At 36.4% G+C, this 20,712-nt stretch overlaps 1 long non-coding RNA gene across 3 annotated transcripts in view; it reads left to right on the top strand.

Moving 5' to 3' along the window:
- Positions 1-20,712, top strand: part of LOC141517989 (uncharacterized) — a 96,144-nt gene that overhangs the window by 64,212 nt on the left and 11,220 nt on the right. For all 3 annotated transcript variants that reach the window (XR_012477047.1, XR_012477048.1, XR_012477046.1), the window contains exon 2: positions 9,821-9,878. This is a non-coding gene — a long non-coding RNA (uncharacterized LOC141517989). The remainder of the gene's footprint in view (positions 1-9,820; positions 9,879-20,712) is intronic.

Genomic DNA, 20,712 nt, shown 5'->3' with positions numbered 1-20,712 from the left:
TGGCCTTGGGCAAGCCACTTAAGCCCATTTGCCTTGCAAAAAACCCCCTAAAAAAACAATGTGCCCTCTCCCTATCCTAGCTCCTTTCCCCTTTCCACTTAACTCCTTTGGATGTGTTGTCTTCCTCTATCAGATTGCAGGCTCTGTGATCTCAGGATAAGCATGGAGTCAAACATTCAATAAATGTTTGTTTCCTTCCTCCTCTCCTCCCACCCTTCCTTCCTCTTCCCTCTCCTCCCTCATTCACTCACTTCCCTCTTCTTTCTTTCCCTCTCTTCCTTCCTCTCTTCTTATCTTCATTCCTTCTTCTGTCTCTCCCTCCCTCCTTCCCTCCCTTCCTCCTTAACAAAAATAACAACTTCGTCATAAGTAAGACTTTGTAGAAGTCCTACACCAGAACTTGACAACAGCGTGAAAGTATCTCCTTCCTTTGTCTTCTGTATTTTAGAATGATTTAACTAATTTTTAAAAATATGATAGTGGCTGGTGGAGGGAAACACTATCAATTAAAAATGAGATTGTTCTCTCTCTCTCTCTCTCTCTCTCTCTCTCTCTACCTCTTTTCTCTCAATAACTCTATCTTTTTTCTCTTTCAGTCTTTCCCCTTTCTGATTCTTTCAGTCACTGTTTTTCTCTCTTCTCTCCCTCTCTCCTTCCTTTCCTTCCTCTCTTTTCCTCTCCCTTTCCCTTGCTCCCTCTCCCTCTTTCTCTACTCCCAGTATCATGATAGCTGCAAGCACATGATGGCTTAAAGCACATGTGCTAGCTTAGATAAATCACTTGATTTCTCTTACCTTAAGTTGCCTCAACTTAAGGGAATGGAAACAGAAGTACTTACATCAAAGAATGGTTGCAGGAATCAAATGCAATCGTGGATGTAGGCACTTTGCTAGTTATAATGCATTATATAAAAGTCAGTTATTATAATTATTAATTCACTTGTTGGCTTAACATTTGCTGACTATCCCTGGTGGGGACTGGGACTATGCTTTGAGTCTTATCAAGAAGTACCTGTTAGGGGAGGCTAGGTGGTGTAGTGGATAAAGCACCGGCCTTGGAGTCAGGAGTACCTGAGTTCAAATCCGGTCTCAGACATTTAATAATAATTACCTAGCTGTGTGGCCTTGGGCAAGCCACTTAACCCCATTTGCCTTGCAAAAACCTAAAAAAAGAAAAAAAAAAGAAGTACCTGTTAATGTAAAGACTAACAGACTGCCTTCTGTGGTGGTGGTGGGGGGGGGAGAGAAGCAAGATTAGGGGAAAAATTGTAAAATTAAAAATAAATTAATTAAGTAAAAAGAAGCACTTGTTATATCAAATAAAAGGTATAAGCATGAAATAAATCTGTTTAAAAACTAAAAATAAAGTAAAATTGCATGTCACTCAAAGGTGAAAGTAACTGAACCTCAAGTCAGTAGATCTGAGTTCAGGTTCCATTTCCATTTCTGACACTTTCCATCCCTGGACTCTTGGATAAGATATTAAACTTTATTTTTGAAATGAGGTGGTTGAATCAGATGACTTAAGAGATCTCTTCTAGTTCCATATCTACAACCATATGTATCAAAACTATCTGAAAATGAAAGAAACAGCAGTAAACTGCTATGTTCTTCAGGGCCAGGTGGATAACCTCTTGTTAAGTATTGATGCTTCCTGTATGTCAACTGGGCAGCCTCCAATCCAAAAGATTCATTCCATTCTTCTTGGTTCTGGCCAGAAGTCAATCAAATTATATTTTGAATGCCTTCTGTTGGAGAACACTGCCTGCTAAACACAAAGAAAGGAAATGAGTGACAAGTGACAATATTTTCAATAAGACAGAAATATCCTCTTTTTCAGCTTCTGGATTCCTCATGTCTAGCTAATGTAAAGAGGCTTCACTTTCTACTTTTTCCCAGGTTTGTTGTGGCTGTAGTGAGTAATTATATATACAAATCACAGGTAGGTCAAGCTCCTATTTAAATCTATTCAAATCACTAATACTAAACACAAAGGATAAAAGTATTTAATTAAGACATAAAAACTTTTTGAAAAGGGAGAGGGAATAAAGGAATAGGGAGTCATTCTTTAACATCTAATAACTGAATAAATGACAATGATCCCTTGTGGGGCAGTTAGTTAGATGACACAGTGGATAATGTGCTAGGATTGGAATCAGAAAGACTCATCTTCCTGAGTACAAATCTGGCCTCAGATACTTACTTGCTTTGTAAACCCTAGGCAAGTCACTTAGCCTTGTTACTCGATTTTCCCATCTGCAAAATGACCTAGAGAAAGAAACCACTTCAGCATCTTTGCCAAGAAAACTCCAAATAGGATCATGAAGAGTCAGTCATAAGCAAAAACACAAAAATACTATATTGTCTCTTACCTTTACTATATTGTATTTTTATTTACTTATTAAATATTTCCCAATTATATTTTAATCTTGTTCAACCTTGCTTGGTTAAGTTCTGAAGTGTTTGATGCTCTGAATCTCTACAAGACTGAGAATCTGAATGATTTGCCCAGGGGTCATTACAGCCAGTATGGGTCAGAGATAGGTGTGAATAAAAGTTTTCTTGGTTTTAAGGTCATGTCTAGTCACTATATAGCCTCTGTACAGATGTGAGGAATTCTTGAAATGAGGAAGTGGACCAGCTATAAAAATCTATTATTCTATACAACATCAATCCTTTGAACTATAAAACAAAGAAACAAAAACTGACCAGATCTTCCCTTCCATCCCACTTTTTTTCTGTTGTAGAGGCTTAAAAATTAATTAAAGTCACTTTTTTTTTTGCAAGGCAGTGAGTGGGGTTAAGTGGCTTGACCAAGGCCACACAGCTAGGTAATTATTAAGTGTCTGAGGCTGGATTTGAACTCAGGTACTACTGATCCCAGGGCTGGTGCTTTATCCACTGTGCTGCCTAGCCACCCCTAAAGTCACTTTTTACTGAAAAGGAAAAAGTCACATCATCCTGGTGTCTTTTCAGCTGTGAGAGCCTCAAATGAGGCCCACTCCTGCAGGAGCTAAGAGGAAAAGGCTTCTTTAGTTGGTGACCCTGCTTTATTTCTCTATTTGCTTTTGAAGTTGGGAGGTTTTGGCGGACCTGGAACACCTGAAAGACAGGAGTGTGGGTAGGAAAAGAGACACCAATCCATGTGCCTATTGGAACTTAGGACTGAGAGAGAGAAAAGAGACAGAGACAGAGAGATAGATAGAAAGGCACAGAGACAGAGAGGACCTCAAGGAACAAATGGTTCTTTAGTTGTGAGGAAGAATGATAGCACTAGTTTTGGACCTGACTTCAGAGATAGACCGGTGACCAACTCCTGGTCAGAGATACAGAGAGAGAGAGATGGAGAGAGAACAGAGAGATAGAGAGATAGAGAGAGAAGGAGAGAAGGAGGAGAGAGACAGAGACAGGGACAGGGACATAGAGAGACAGAAACAGAAAGATGCAGAGATTTATTAGTCCCTAATTGTGTCAGACTCTATGCTAAGTGCTTTACAATTATTATCTCATTTGGTCATCACTATAACCTTGAAAGGTGCTGTTATTACTTTACAGATGAGGAAACTGAGAAAAACAGAATGCCTTTGAACTCAAATCTTCCTGACTTCATGTCCAGTGTGCCACCCACTATGCTAAATAGCAGCCTAGCTGAGGAAGTGGGAGCCCTAGAGATCTGGCCAGGGCTAATAAGTGGAAATACTAAGGTTAGAACTCAAGTCCTTTCATTCTTAGTCCTGGACTTTTTTGTCCTCTGTCATACATTTTCCTCCAAGTTTTGACCAATCTCAAGGGATGTCTGATCAAGCCAGGAGTCAGAAGTCTTTGCTTTTGAGGGAATAAGATGATTCCTGGTTCCATGAGAAGTAAACCAGGCTCCAAATGACTAAGGTCACCTTGATCTCTAGAAGGTTCCAGATAGAGAATGAAGACCACTAAGTATGTCTAGAACTTTGAAAATAAAATTTCTTTCTGATCTTAGAGATTACAGAACAACTGTCTCCTGAGGAATGATCTGCTTAAAGCTTTCTCCAAACTCTAAACAAAAGTTCTGTTCTTCAATACCTGACTTGTTTATCTCTGCCTTGAACCTTGTCCTCACTTCAGCTACCTCTGATGCAAGCTGATAACCTGACCTAGCCCCTGCTAGAGTGTGCTGCTTATCGTGCTCCCGGCTGACGCCTGTGATCCTCTGTGGAGAATTGACTCAGTGGCAAGCTTGGTGGAATGGTCCTTTTGCCATTAAGGCTGGTGTCTGAGACTGTGTTTGAATTTTGGGGACGTAGGACTTTGTCTATGGTTCTCTTTCCAGTTAGTCAGCTGTATAGTGCCTAAAAGAAGAACTCTGAGACAATTGCTAGTCAACAAGTTTTTTAGCTGCAATTCAAGAGATATACAGAAATATTTCCAAATACAAACTCAACTAAGTTTCTTCTCTTCAGAAAAGTTAAACTCAGAGGAAATGTTTATTCTATTCTGATTGGCTACATTTGACAAGGTAAAGGCTTACATGGGAGTCTAGAAAAACAAACTTGAAAAGATATAGGAGAATTATGAGACATGCTTTCTACCTCCTGACACAGACTTAATAAACTTAAATTATGACATTTATTTTTTGGCTATGGATGATGTTGGAAGTTTGTTTTGCTTGACCATTTGTGTTAAAAGTGTGTTTTTTTTTCAATTGTTCATTTATAACATATCAGATTACTCACTGCTATGGGAAGGGGAGAAGGAAAGGAGGGTGGTAAAAAAATGTGGAACTCAAAAGCTTACAAAAAGATGAATGTTGAAAACTGCCTTTTCATGTAGTTGGAAAAAATAAAATAAAATAACAAACAAGAGTTTTAATTTTTTTTCCAGTGGAAGAGAAAATAGTTTTTTGTTAATTAAAAAAATGACATATAGAATTTATATAGCACTTCAGGTTTGCATAACATTGCATTTTATCCTCCCAACCACCCTGGCAGGTAAGTGCTATTATTATTCCTGTTTTACAGATGATGAAACTGAGACAAACAGAAATAAAGTGACTTGCCTACAGTCAAACAGAAGTAAATATCTGAGTCTATTTGAACCCAAGTCTTCCTGACTACAAGTCCTTTACAAGTGCTTTATCCACTGTACCACCAAATCTATATGGTTCAGATAATTAAAGCAGGAAATTGGCTATATATGTGAGTCTATATGTAGATAGATAGATAGATAGATAGATAGATAGATAGATAGATAGATAGATAGATAGATGCATATGTGTGTTTGTATATGCATATTTATAAAAATTGAATATGTGTGTTTATATGTATATGTGTAGATATAAAATAGAAGCTATACAAGGAAAAATTTGTTTAAATAGTATATAAGATATAAGAAGTCTTCGCCACAGATATGCATTTTTCTGTATTTTGTTTTCCTATCTTCAAAACAAGAAGGAATTATATAAGTCCATTGTTAAACTCCATTTCACTAAGTACCACCTGGTCAGACAAGATAGCATTAGACCAAAATGATAAAAGCTCTGATTGGATGAAGACTAAGAAAGGAAAGTACCAGAGTCAATGAAACAAAGAAAGATATGGTGAATAGACTCAACCAAATCCTGGAAAACTTTGGACACTAGTAGTAAACTTGGGAAAGAACACTATTTTAGGTCATTTTTTTTTTGTTTTTGTTTTTGTTTTTTGCAAGGCAATGGAGTTAAGTGACTTCCCCAAGGTCATGTAGCTAGGTAATTATTAAGTGTCTGAGGCTAGATTTGAACTCAGGTCCTCCTGACTCCAGGGCAGATACTCAATCCATTGCACTACCTAGCTGCCCCCTACTTAATATTTTTTGATATGGCAAATGTGTGAATCTATTTTATTTGTTTAAATCTATTTGTAATAGGATTGTATTTTTCTGTTTTTGATTGAGGAAGATTTGAGAGGAAAAAAGAAATGACTGTTAGTGTTCCCACCAAAAAAAAAAAAGATTTAAAAGGAGACTTATTGAAGCATTTTTTTTTTTAATGCACTAAAGAGAAAAGTAGGAAGTTCGGAAAGAAACAGACAAGCAGGACAATTTTTTTTTGCAAGGCATTGGGGTTAAGTGACGTGCCCAAGGTCACATAGCTAGGTAATTATTAATTATCTGAGGCCAGATTTGAACTTAGGTCCTCCTGACTCCAGGATCCCATGCTCTATCCACTACACCACCTAGCTGCTCCCAAGCAGTATAAAACTTTTAAAGTAATATGACAAATTTATAATATACTTTAAAAAACTAAGGTGTATGTTATAGAGATTTGTAGTATCATATATAATCCTCTTTTTCAGTTTTGTATGGGGAGTTTTCCTTAGGGTTGTCCTTATAGTTTTCTTTAAATTCAGATTTCAAAGAATTGAAAGTGTACTATGTCTTTATATACATTACTATAGCTATTACTAGCTAACATATTTAAAATTTATGTAAGAACTTTAGAAATATCTCATTTTATCCTCACAACAACCTTGGGAGATAAATGCTATTGTCCTTATTTTGCAAATAAGGAAACTGAGACAGAAGTTAAATGATTAGAGGAGGATCTTGCAGTTAAATTTAAATACAGGTCTTCCTGATTCCAATTCAAGTGATCTATCCATTGCAGCACCTACCTGCTTTTATGAGCTTTAGGTGGACCCTAAATCCTTGGCAAAGATCTAAGTGTTACATATTGGGGGGAAAATGAAGGATGGGAAAGATGGGACTATATTTTTGACTCTGTTTCTGTATTTCTCTTTTCTAACCCCTTCCTAATAAGTTTTTCACTCTCCACCTTTGCTCAGTGGTGAGAGGGGACTTAGATAGCAAATAATGTTCCTGTGCATCCACAGAAGTTCCTGTAAGAAATATACACACAAAGACAAAAACCTCACTCCATTTCTTCCCATCTATTTTCCTTTCTTTCCCTTCTTCTTTCCTGCTTTTCTTCGTTCTCTCTTCTTTCCTTATCTTCTTCCCCTCTTCCTTTCCTCTTTCCTCTCTTCCTTCATCTCTTCTCATCTCTTTCCCTTTCTTCTCTTCTTTTGTTTTCTCTTCCTTCCTCTCTCTGTCTACTTTCTCCTCTCTTTCTCTCTATCTCTTTTCCTGAATTCTTCCTCTCTGAGTCTCTGTCTTTTATCTCTTTCCCTGCTCTTCCCATCTCCTTTCTTCTTCCTCCCTTCCCCTTTTTGACCTCCCACCTCCAGTCCTTTGTTTTTTTACTTTCTAGACCAAAGGTTTAGACACAGATATGGATTCAGGCCTAGACCCTTGATATGAATTCAGTCAAGATCAGATTTTTAAAGTGTTGTCTGTTGACTCTAGCAAGAGACAGAAAATATTGTCATCCTCATGTGAACTTTAAAAATTATTATTATTATTACTATTATTATGATTATTATTATTGATCCCCTTAAAAATCAGAAGTATTTACCTAGCTGTGTGATCTTGGGCAAGTCACTTAATGCCCACTGCCTTAATAAAGTTTTTAAAAAAAGAATCAGCAGTGTTTAATTCTGAGCGAAAAGCATAAGAAGAAAAACTTCTTTGTGTTATGTTATAGTGCTTGGGTTGGACTGAGGTTCTATCTAAGCTATGGGAGAAACTAATCTTAATTAATTTGTGCAGGGTCCAGGAGGTTTGTTCTAAACGAACAATGCACTTTGTGGGGACTTAGTGATTATTGTACTTTCTAATAGGTATGGAAGGAATAATAAATAAAAGCATAAATGCTTCCCAAGCCTTTGGATTGCCTCTTCATTTTACAATTAAAAAGAACCAAACAGGGTTTTTAAACAATGGTTACAACTGTTAACTACCTTTTGCCCTGAAGTTTCAGGGGGAAAGCTGCAATCTGACATTTGGTGCTGTGGCCCAGGAGGGACTTCCTTAAATGGGAGAATGTAAAGACCTCTTTTTATGAGGGGGGCAAGCTTGAGAGAAGTAGGTCCCCAAAGGCAACTTGCTTAAAAATATTTCTTTAATGTTTCTACCCATCACATCCCACTTATTAAAAGTTCATTTGGGTTACTAATGACAGAGTAGAAAAGGCATTGTCTTGGAAATAGAGTTAAGGAAACCTAAATTCAAATCTTACCTAAGACAGTTACTGTTTGACTATAGGCTTTGTCTGCCTTGGTTTCTTCATTTGCATTACAGTGGCAATAACAGCACCTGTCTCCCAAGATTTTCATGAGGATAAAATGATATAATACTTATAAAGCATTTACAAACCTTATATATGAATACTAGCTAATATTGTTAACTATTTCATCTTTTAAAATTCAAAGGGAAAGGGATTCTCAGTTATTCACACTCTAATCAAAGGCACTTAACACAGTATATGAGAACTTGTCTTTTAAAAATTTTGAAAACTGTATTTTACTATAAGTGACATTCTTTGTAATCCTGTGTATTTTATATTAGGCATTTAAAATGAGGGAATCCACAAAACAAAATAAAAAAAAAGATTAAGAACTCTTGAATAAATCACTTTTTATCAGATAATTACCTACAACTGGCAACTGAAGGAAAAGAAGATTTTTAGGTTTAAGAAGTAAGGCAATCTGTTTAGACCTAAAATATGGGGTGGGGGAGGGAGAAGAGGAGAGAGAGAGAGAGAGAGAGAGAGAGAGAGAGAGAGAGAGAGAGAGAGAGAGAGAGAGAGAGAGAGAGAAAGAGAGAGAGTCTGGGATGAAAAAATGGCTTAATCTATAGCAACAAGCAATAAAAAAAAAAAAAAAGTACTAACCCAAAAGATTCTATCAAGCTCACCTCTGATTGGTATATTCACAGGCACCTGGTGTTTTCTTATCTTTGATTGAATAAGGGCAACTAGATGTAGCAAGTGGTAGAGCAATGGCCAGGAAGAGTTCAAATTTGACTTCAGACATTTACAAGTTGTGTGACCTTGGGCAGGTCATTTAAACCTAATTCCCTCTTATCTAGGGCCATCTCCAGTTGTCTTGATACATATCTAGCCACTGCACTCAGATGGCTCTGGGGGAGAAGGTGAGTCTGGTGACTTAACACAGCACCCCCTCACTCAAATCCAATTTACTTGCATGTGATAGCATTAGCTCCCTGATGTCATGGATGTCTTCAAGAAGAAGGGACAATCATCATCCTTGATTGACTTGTTTAATTACTCGTGAATGATGGATGGAAGTAGGGGTGGTAGGGGAATGAACTGTTCAAGTCAGAACCATTAAGCTTCTGCTTGGGCCCAATGTGTACTCTGGCAGGTATGGCAGTTTTTGTTTGTTTAGTAAAATTTTGTTGAATTAATTGCAATTATTCTATGACTCCAGGGGTACTATCCATGATAAGTTAACTAGCTAGTTTCTCTTTTCTAGATACTCATACTCTTGACCACATAGGCAGAATAGTGATTACAAATAGTCAGGTGATTCTGATTTAAAATTCCAATTTCACTTGATGACTGACTCCCACTGGGATTTTCATTTTTTTGACCCTCTCTCTTTTCTGAATCTTGAAAATGTAATCCACTCCTTTATACCTCTGTGTTTAATTTTCTGCCCTCTAGAGAAGCATTCATACACAAGAAGGATGTATTTAATTAAAATTCAATTGTATGAGGTTCCCAAGGTCTTGCATCCTAGAAGCATTGGGAAAACAAGGGAGAAATTGAGCTTAAGCTTTTAACCATTTTCTAGCAAATATCAGTAAATCCAAGGTGACTCCACCAGGTTGAAATATTGAACTATTAAAAGAAAAAAGACCTTTTCCACAATGTTGACTAATAGCAAGCTTGTGATCACTGAGTAATAAATGCTAATATTCTTTATTTTCTTTGACTTTTGTAGAATGGAAACCAGTAGGCAGAATTCACATGAAGTGAGGAGGTGGATGGTGGACAGCCCAGTAAGTATTAAATTGTTCTTTCAAAATGTAAAGAGGGGGTGGACAAGCTGCCCAGGGAGCATTAAGTGAATAGAAAATAAATGGGACTCAGGCTTAGCTTCTACAACTTTTTTTTTTTATTAGATTTTTCAAGGCAATGGGGTTGAGTGGCTTGCCCAAGGCCACACAGCTAGGTAATTATTGGGTGTCTGAGGCTGGATTTGAACTCAGGTACTCCTGACTCCAGGGCGGGTGCTCTATCCACTGCATCACCTAGCCACCCCAACTTTTTTTTTTCCTTTAAGAACCAAGTTAACCACCTTAGATACTCTCCACATAAAACAAGTTCCTCCAAATGTTGCTTACTCTTATTTGTTCCCTATCCTCACTCTCTATGCTTCTTTCCTTTCTGTCATTCTAACCAAGTGGATGTTCAACTAGACCCCCCCTATTTTTCATTGATCATATGGTCCTTGGATAGTATTTTCCTACAACAGTGACCACTTGCACGGATCAGCTGCCTCATTCCCATACTGCTCTACCTGCTTTTAGTAATGAGCTTCCTTCAATTGAATGCAAGTCCATGGCTCATTAAAATCAGAAGGGATTCAATCTATAACGAATCCTATCTGTTGCCAGAAAGCAAATGAAAGGAAAAAAAAAAGAAAGAGAAATGAATATCAAGATTGAAGATCCCATTGTAAAAAATTGGCAAATTGCCTTCTGTGGGGGATGGGGGGAAGGAAGCAAGATTGGGGGGAAAATTATAAAACTCAAACTAAATAAAATCTTTTAAATGAAAAAAGATTGAAGATCCCATCCAATATCGTGAGAACAATGTTCTCATGGAAAGAGTACAGAGTAGTTTATCCTGCCTCTGCTACTAATATTGTACTCTTGACTAGGTAAGTTATTTAACCTCTTTGGCTCCCAGTTTCCTAATTCAAGATATGAAAATAATAATGCTTTTCCTATTCATTCTGACATTTAAAAAAGTGTTTTTAATTCAAGGTTTGGGAAAAAAGGAGTTTCTGCTTTTTCAAGGCCAGTCCTGCAAGTAAATGATGTCAAAGGAAAAAGACCAAACCTATTCTGTTCCCCTGTTCTTGAATTTCAGCTAAAGATCTTGAATAGTTGTATCTTTATGCCTAAAAGAACAATGGCATTACCTTTTCAAGGATGAAGAACCAAACATCATTGCAATTCAGCACACTGGATTAAAGTTGTGGGGGGGGGGGGGAAGAAAAATTAGACTCAGGAAAGGAACATCCCAGATATCCCAGAGCTATTTATTATCTTGCAGGAATGGAACTGAAGTCTATGGCCTAATAGTAGATTAATCAGTATATCTGTAGGATTAAGTTAGAAAAAAATGAAAGTCTGTGATAATAACCTGTTCATCGGAGCATGAAGTCAAATAAGAAAAATGAGGGAGAGGAAAGAAGGTCAAACTTGGAAGCTGTATAACTTTCCCATGAATGCTTTTTCTAGATCCCATTGTCTATTTTTTATATAGTCTTTTCATCTTTGTTGAAATCCTTCCCTTCCTTTAAGTCCCAATTTAGGTACCACTTTCTCCAGGAACCTTGGCCAAAGAGTAGAAAGAACTTTGATTGTGGAATCAGAATAACTGTGTTTGAATTATAACTCTACCAATGCAAGCCTGATTTAGAGCTAACTGGTAGCAACCTTATTGTATATCTATTCCAAACACTTTATTTAGAGATGGAGTAATTGAACCAGAGAGAATAAGCACATAATAATCCCTTAATAGGCCCTCTGGGCCACTGTTTTGTTGTAGTGGAGGGGCTTGGGTAGCTCAATGAAACTTTGAGCTATTCCATACAAGGTTACCCCAGATGGAGAGGTCATAGTGGAGAGTTTCAACAAAAAGTGATCTCCTGGAAAAGGAAGTAACAAACCACTAAAGTATCTTTGACAAGAAAATCTCTTGGATAGTATGGAGGATAGAAGGCCCTGAAGTGCTGTGGTTCTAAGGGTCCCAAAAGTTGAACATGACTGAATGACTGAACAGCAAAAGTCTTAAGAAATGATAAATTGAATTAAAATGATGTGCCCAGAGTCATGCAAATCAATAACAAAGTCAGAATTTAGACACAAGTAATAGTATTCTTTCTACTACTATCTTTGGTGTGACCTTGACCAAATCACTTATTTCTTAGATTTAAATTCTTCACCTATGTAATATAAATAATACTGGCCCTACCTATTTTCCAGTAATGGAAAAGAAATTAGTTTAACTATTCATACTGGAAAGAAAGGTGACCACAGCTGCCTGGACTCTGACATGTAACTGGATGAACTCAATATCTTGGACAGATACTGCAGACAGGCATTGAGCTGGTTCTAGAAGGAAGAAGAGGAGATTGGCTAGATTGTATTTGAGAAGTTGCAAAGAACCTCAATAATTCCTATCTTTTTAATCCTTATATTGCACTTGAAATATAATTGGTAACTCAGGTAACCTGAGTCCTAAAGCTCATTTGTATGGGACTTAATCCTCAGTGTCAAGATCATTGTGTGAGGAATGAGGACAGAGGTGGTGAGTGCAGGAGAGAGGAGAGCATTTTTTCTCAGCTTTCTGCAATGCCTTTTAATATCTTCCTTCTCTTTGGCTCTGTAGTTGTTTTAGGTACTTATGGCTTCTAGCTTTGAGTGAGAAGATGGACGATGTCAGTCCCATTTCATTGAGGAGAGAATAAGATTCTGGGGAGGAAAATGATATGAGAGGAACTAACAGTGTCTATCACGTGTCCCTGTCTCCAATTTACTACATTCTTCATGAAATTTCTCCTTGAGTAGATTTGGGGGGAGTCTTTCTCTCTCTTGGTTGAATTGTTACCGAACTCCAATGGAAGAGCTCCTTCACTTATATTCTCCTGTGTATACTTTCTCTGATTTCTGTTCTGTTTTCTTGGAAAAAATGGACTTCTTTGCTGTCTTCTACATGTGGTCATTGTGAAACTTCTCTTTGGCAGGATGGGAGTCGAGTCTTGGACATAAAGCTTAGGACCTTTATTCCCACTGAGGAACAGAGATCAGAAGTTTAGTGCGACCTGAAAACTACACCCCTAGATTAATAATATTTAAGAGGGAAGATGGATATCATTCTGATCTAGTACGCTCCTCTGTCTGAGGAGAGCAAAACTGCAGCCTCTTCTTCCTGCTTCTCCTCCTGACAAGAATTAAAGTCTCCCTTAGAGAAGGGGGGATGGAGGGGGGAAAGATCCAGAAATGTCTGTTCTGCTTCCCTTCAAGTCACACAACCCTTCCCACGCTAAATTTGGGAAAAGACAGCATCACTGAACAAATAACGGCCATGAAATGATTAGGAACTAAAAACTAAAAGCAAAATAGAAATAAGTACACTAGGCAGAGACAGATTCCCAACCCATTGTTTGGGATTGTTGTATTTGTAAAAATGCGTATAATTAGGAAAGGAAAGGGGCCACCAAGGTAGGAGGGAGAATGCTACATTGCTATCTCTTTTTTCCTAAAAGGATCAGAGACGGCCCCCAGTATGTTGGGTAGATTCGTTGAACGATTTATAGAAATAGATATTTTGTCTATTTTTTTCTATCATATCGTGTTCTTTCAATAGATTATGAGTTCCTGGAGAACAAGAACTATGTTACTTTGTTTGTTTTTGTATCTCTGGCAATGAGCATATTTGTTTTCATTCCAAATTTTTGTGACTCTATTTGGGGTTTTCTTGGTAAAGATACTGGTTTACTGTTTCTTACCCCAACTCAGGTTACAGATGAGAAAAAATTGAGGCTAACCAGGGTTAAGTGCCCCACCCAGGATCACAAGGCTAATTAGTGTCTGAGGCTTGATTTGAATTTGGGATGATCAGTTAGTATTTCTGATTCCAAGCCCAGTACTCTCTCCATTGTGCTACCTAACTGTGCTTAGCATATAATTAATGCTTGTGGAATTAATGAATAAAATGAATGATAAACCACAGATGAGGAAAACATTATACACTAACCAGACCTCTCCCCATTCCCCCTTAAAGCCTCTCTCCCTCCCCAAATTTCTCCTAGCATTCATTTCTTTTCCTATGTATTTGTTCCTTTCCTGATCTTGTACTGTAGTTATTTCTCTCTTATTTTATTTCTTTCACTAGACCCCAGTCTCCATGAGGACAGGGCTATGTATGTCTTTTGATTCATCTTTGTATTCTCACATCTTCCTTCCCATTCCAGTCTCCCAAAGAGTTAAGACATAGTAGGACTTTGAAAATTCTGTTCAATTAAATTGCTAAAGCAAAGAGGTTAAATATACATATTTAACTTCCTGATTATCAGAATTAGGTTCAGCTATTAATGCCAGGCTAAATCCCCATCCCTAGGAATTCCAAAGAATTGCCTACTATTACCTATGTTCCAACCTAGCTTAAAACAGCCCTGGTGTGTCTGGGAGGGTGAGGAGAGAGAGGAGGGAAGGGGACAGGAGGCAGAATGAGCTGTTAAATAAGTACAGGCTTTAATTTTAATTCACTTTATTATTCTTTATGTTAATAACAGCTATACCCACATCTAGCTCCTAGAGAGAGAAAGCATATAAATGAATAGGCTTCTATGGATTTGATATTGCTGCTATTTTGTTTCAAAACCAGTGAATTATGAACAACCTTTTAGGAGGGAGGCAAAGCATTAAGGTTTCATTAACTGATGATGTGCTTTTTTAGCCTAATACCACAATAAAGAGCTTGTAAAAGAGTGTACAGGGACATCTAGCGGCTAAGAATGGGAATTAACTCTGTGATTTTCCCTGACTTCCACAAAGGCTAAGGATTTTAATTAAAGCAAAATGAAAATTGGTTTGAAAAATGAAAATCTGGTTTGAGGGCGTTTTCTTTTGTTTATTTGAGATTATCATGGAATAAATCTTTTTTTCTTTGTAAATTGTAAGTTCTGTTAATGATCAACATTTGAAAAATGGATCTGTATTTAAAAAACAGATTTTGTTGTCCCTATTACCATAATGCCCCACTATTCTTCTGCTAAGGTGATAATTAGCAATCAAGATTAATTAAACAGCAACAGAATCAGGAGCACTTCATAAAATGCAAGTATCTAAATCCATAATCTCTCTTCCCTGAGACTAAAAATCCTTATCTTTTCCTGCCAAAGATCATTTGGATTTATAACATTATTCGGGGGTTATAGGTGGTCAAGCATCTATTTAATTCAACCCCAAAAAGTGCCTAAATTTATTGAATTTTGAGTTCTGCTTGCAGTTGCCTTGGAATTGCCAGACAAATATAAGCAATAGGCCATTAGATAAAGGAAAGGAAGTTTAGAGAAAAAAAAAATAGCAGCAGAACCTACACTAGAAACTTCTAGATTCTTTTTTTTTTTGACTTTGCTTGAGGCAGAAAGTCTGTAAGCGTGATAGGTGAGAAAGAAGAGAGCTAGAAAAACTCAAGAAACCACAACCAGGTAGACCCTAAGGAAAATATTTTTCTTAAGTTTTATTGATATGCTTTATTTTTAAAAAAAAATATTTGCACAGCTACCCCACTCTATGAAAGATCTCTTGTAATAATGTAAAACAATTAAATAAAGCTACTACTACTATAGTGACCATATTTGAAAGTGCATGACATGTTCCATATTCCTTATAACAAATAGGCATAGTTGGGCAAAATAAATTCTCTCAAAATCTGTATACTTAAATTGTTTATTTTTTTCTAACTCATTGTGACCCCATTTAGGGTTTTCTAGGCAAAGATACCACAGTGCTTTGCCATTTTCTTTTCCAATTCATTTTATAGATAAGGAAACTGAAGCACACAGGGCTAAGTAAATTGCCCAGCATCACACAGCCTAGGCCAGGTTTGAACTGTCTTCTTGACTACAGGTCAGGTATGCTATCTACCTTACCACCACCTGGCTGCCTATTTTATTTGCATCCTAAACTACATACCTCTCTGAGGTGGAAAGTATATTTCATCACTGGTCTTCTAAAATATGAATGATGATTAGTTTATAAAATTCTTCAGAAGTGTTCAATTTCTGAAATAGAAAAATTCTAAACCTGATGAAAAGGCCAGAGTTGGATAGAAACTTTGAAGTTCAAATATAGGTGTTAGGGGAAACATATAAAAGCTAAACTTGAAAGAACAATGATAAAGAGCTAAACAAGAAAAAAACTACTTACATTCTAATAAGGGGAGATGACGCATGTGTCCCCTCTAAATTATATCATTCATCATCAGGGCTTCATAGAGGGAATTTAATTAGATGGGGACTTGAAAGTAGTTCTGCTATATATTAATGATATTAAAAGAAGAATGAAGAGAAAAAGAAGAGGAATACACATGTGTGTGTGTGTGTGTGTGTGTGTGTGTGTAGACAAATTAAGAAATAGTATTTCCTATACAAAAAAGGATTGAGGGGAGTGGCTGACATTCAACACACAGTGTTGAAATACAGAAATACATTGCACTCAAGGGAAAGAGAAGGGAGAAGAGGGAGTTAGTTATAGGGAGGGTAGAATAAAAAGAGCAATTAGGCCTAATCAAAACAAACTCTAAAGATTTACAAAAATAGTTATAACTCTTCTTGAGGTGGCAAAAATTGGAAGCCTATTCTTTCACAATATGATTAATATGGATCTATATTGAGTATACATATACATATAGAGTCTATTTTAGATTGCTCTCTATCAGGGGAAGGAGGAGGAAAGGGATCAAGGGAGAAAATGTAAAACTTAAAACCTTGTAAAAAATGATTGTTGAAAATTATAGTTGCATGTAGTTGACAAATAAATAAATGAAACATTTTTTTTAAAAAAAGAATTGGAATCCTATCAGATGCCCATTATTGGGAGATGACTGAATGAGTTGCAGTATATGGATATGATGGAAGGCAGCCCATGATATGAGAAATGAAGGTGTTTATTTCAGAGAAATGTGGGGAGACCTATATGAACTGTTGTAATATGGACAGAACCAGGAGAGCAACTTTTAACGTGGCAATATTTTAGAGCCAGACAGTTTTGAAAGTCTTAAGAAAGCTAATCAGTTTAGTGATCAGTCATTATTCCAGAAGACTACTGATGAAACATACTACCCACCTCTTGTAAAGAAGTAAAAGACTCACAGAATAAAACATGTATGTGTGGTTTTTTTCTTTTAGAAATGGATAATGAAGAAATTTGTTTTACTTGGCTATATACATTCAAATAAGATTTTTTTTTTCATTCTCAATATGGGAAGAAACTGGAAAGGGAAAGCTTAGGGGCTCGGGCTAAAATTAGGATTAGGGTTAATTTAAAAATTGTTCATTTTTATAATATTGATATTATAGTAAGGTTGCCCAGTAAATAAAGGATTGAATCTGAAGTCAAGAAGCATTAGTTCAAATGTGGCTTTAAAACCTTACTAGCTGCATGACCTCAGCAAGTCATTTAACTTTTTCAGTCTCAGTTTTCCCATGTATGCAATAGCGATAAGAGTAAGAATTGTTGTGAAGATTAAATGAAAAAATATTTGTAGTTTGCAAACTTTAAGGCACTATAAAAATGCTAACTATTATTAGTAGTATTAATATTGGTATTAGTACGCTTAGTTATTCCTCTGGTTCTGCTTCATTTTGATTATTTCATTCATGGCATCAGTTTATGTAAGTTTTTCCATATTTTTTTAAATCATTTACTTCCACAATTCTTCCAACATAATATTATCTTCTCCTGAGGATTGCTTTCCCAAAGTACTGACATGGATTTCCAACCTGTTCAACTTAAGTTCCTGCTGGTTCAGTTTCCTTTTGGAACTGAGAACTTTTATCAGAGAAACTTGCCTCAAGTATTTTTCCCTCACTTATCCATTTCCCTTTTAATCTTAACTGCATTAGTTTTGTTTATACAAAACCTTTTACATTTTTATATAATAAAAATACTTTTATTTGATCAGTTGGAAAATAGTTTCTTCCTTAATCCTCTAATTTGTTTATTATGTAATTTACCCTTGATGCCAAAGCCATCTCCCTTTTGAATTTATCCTGCTATATTTTCTGTGAGATGTTGTTCTATACCTAATTTCTACCAGACTGCTTTCCAGTTTTACTAGCAGTTTTTGTCAAATCATTATCACAGTAGTTGAGAGCTTTGGGTTTATAGAACACTAAGATACTGTATAATTCATTTGTTTCTGCACCTTTTATTCTGAGTCTGTTCCACTTGTCAACTTTTCTATTTTTAACCAATATCAAATAGCTTTGATGGCTGCTCCATAAGATAGTTTGAGATTTAGGACTGGTTGATACCTTCCTTTCTTCTCTTTCATTATTTCCTTTGATCTTTCATTGCTCCATGTGAATTTTGTTATTATTTTTCTTGCTCTATAAAGTTATCCTTTGAAAATTTTATTAGTATGAAACTGAAGGAGTAAATTAATCTAGGTATTTAAATATTTTTGCATATTGGTATTGCTTAACCATAAGCAATTAGTATCTCTCCAGTTATTTAGATATATCTTTATTTCTATAAAGAATGCTTTGTTCCTGAGTGTATTCATAGGTAAACTCTCAAATATTTTATACATTTTGTAATTATTTTGAATGAAGTTTCTTATTCCATCTCTTTTTGTTGTTTTGCTGGTAAAATATTAATATTACTATATTAGTGATTTTGTGGATTTATTACATATCCTGCTACTTTTTCTGAATTATTTTATTAATTTTTAGTTAAATTTCCACAACTTTTTGGGTAGACCAATAATTTAGTCTCCCCCTTAATTATGTATATTTCCTCAATTTACTTTATCTTATTTCTATAGTGAACATTTCTAGTGCTACATCAAAAAATAATGGTGAGGGGCGGCACCAGCCCTGGAGTTCAAATCTGACCTCAGACACTTCATAATTACCTAGCTGTGTGGCCTTGGGCAAGCCACTTAACCATGTTTGCCTTGCAAAAACTAAAAAAATTTTTAAAAATGGTGATACCTTGTCTTATTTTAAGGATTTCTAGTATTTATCAATTACATTAATTAATGATTGCTGTTATTTTAGATGAATACTATTTATCATATTAAATCAAGATTCCTATGCTTTTTGGTCTTGCCCTCATATTACTGGTCTCGTCACTGATTTTCCTAGTGTCTTGTATTCAAAGTACCTGTGGGCTTCAGTATCAAAGTCCTGAGGTGGATTTCCAAGCTGCTAGCTGAGATCCTCTTTGCTTTTCTAGTAGGCTTATTCCAGTGCTCATGGCTTCTATCTCTTTTAGCTGCTCTGAAGGACCTTACTAATGTATTTCTTTCAATTTTTGATCATTTTTCAATCTGAATTCCTGTGGAACATAAGTGGAAGAGCTCAGACCTTCTTTCCTCTCGTGCCATGATCTTAACCAGAACCAGTACTCATGCCATTTTGAATTTCAAACATCTTTCTCTATTCTCTAGTAGCACTTGTACTACTTCAAGAGATAGAAAGAAGGGAGTAATTATCTACATAACAAGATCAATTCCTTAAAATAGGAAACAAAGTGGCTCATTTTCTTCTCCCAGAATCTGCACCACAGGTGAGATCCTCTCCAACCTGTCTCTTTCCTAATCACTCCCTTCATGGCAGCAACTTGGAGATGTCTTTGGGTCTCTATTTCCCACAAAGTAGTAATGTCTCAGGTTTCCTCCCTCCATAAAGTTTTGTGCTTCCAAGTATAAGTACAAGATCTATAATCAGGCTCATTGCTCAGCTCACTTTGTCTTAAAAAGTTGATTTGAGGGTATTTTTTAAGTTACTTGTCATAGTCACATCTTGTCCAGGAGTCAGAATTTCTAGCTCTGGTATGAATCTGCAACTGAAGAGGATAGATAGGGGATCACAAAGTTGGGATGAATCCATCAATGTGAAGGCAGGGAATAGAATGTATCTGACCAATTGGCTATAATAATCACTCTAATAATCAAGAATCATGTCAACTTCAAAGTGTATTTATTAGTCAAATTAATAGGGGCAGCTAGGTGGCACCAGTCCTGGAGTCAGGAGGACCTGAGTTCAAACCCAACCTCAGATACTTAATAATTACCTTGTTGTGTGACTTTGGGCAAGTCACTTAACCCCATTGCCTTATTTTTAAAAAGGCATTAAAAATGGTCAAATTAATATAGCAACAATGTTAGGAAACTATCTATTTATCTATATCTGGCTCATTGTCCCTGGATCATTCCTATAAGGCAAGATGATGAATAATTCTACCCTGCATTTAAATTTGCAAATTGCTCTGACCTATTGGCTTTAGTGCATCTCCTTTAACTTCTTAAATCACTCTGGAGGTGACAGGAACTGCTTAAGATAAAACATACGAATAGGTTGGCACCAATGTGATGGATCCAGTCAGGAACTGGCAAGATTCTCCACCTAAACTGGAAAACCTAGTTGAGGGAAGGCAAGCCATGATCTTGGCCCAAAAAGCCTTACAGTGGCTAGGAAGAAATTACAAGTGTCAGAACTAAGGGTGTGGTCTAGTTAGAACTCCAGGCAAGGAAGCCCAAATCTTCTTAATTTAAAAAGCCTGGCCCGCCAACTAAGGTATAATTGGGTTAAGCTCAAATTTTCACTCAATGGGAAATGCATTGGGAGGCAACAAAATTCCACTTCAATGACATCCATTTGGGCAAATTCTGTTTTAATAAGTTTGAAGAATTATTTGTAAATTATAAGTTCTGCATTTGATAATAGTCCTTACTGTTTAGTGCCTACAAAGCCAATGAAAACTGGTGAAAGGCAGAAATTGTATTAAGAAATACCCATTGATGGGGCGGCTAGGTGGCATGGTGAATAAAGCACTGGCCCTGGAATCAGGAGTACCTGGGTTCAAA

Source organism: Macrotis lagotis, chromosome 3, assembly GCF_037893015.1.
Source record: "Macrotis lagotis isolate mMagLag1 chromosome 3, bilby.v1.9.chrom.fasta, whole genome shotgun sequence".
NCBI classification, from domain to species: domain Eukaryota; kingdom Metazoa; phylum Chordata; class Mammalia; order Peramelemorphia; family Peramelidae; genus Macrotis; species Macrotis lagotis.
This window is presented reverse-complemented; position numbering and strand designations above follow the sequence as displayed.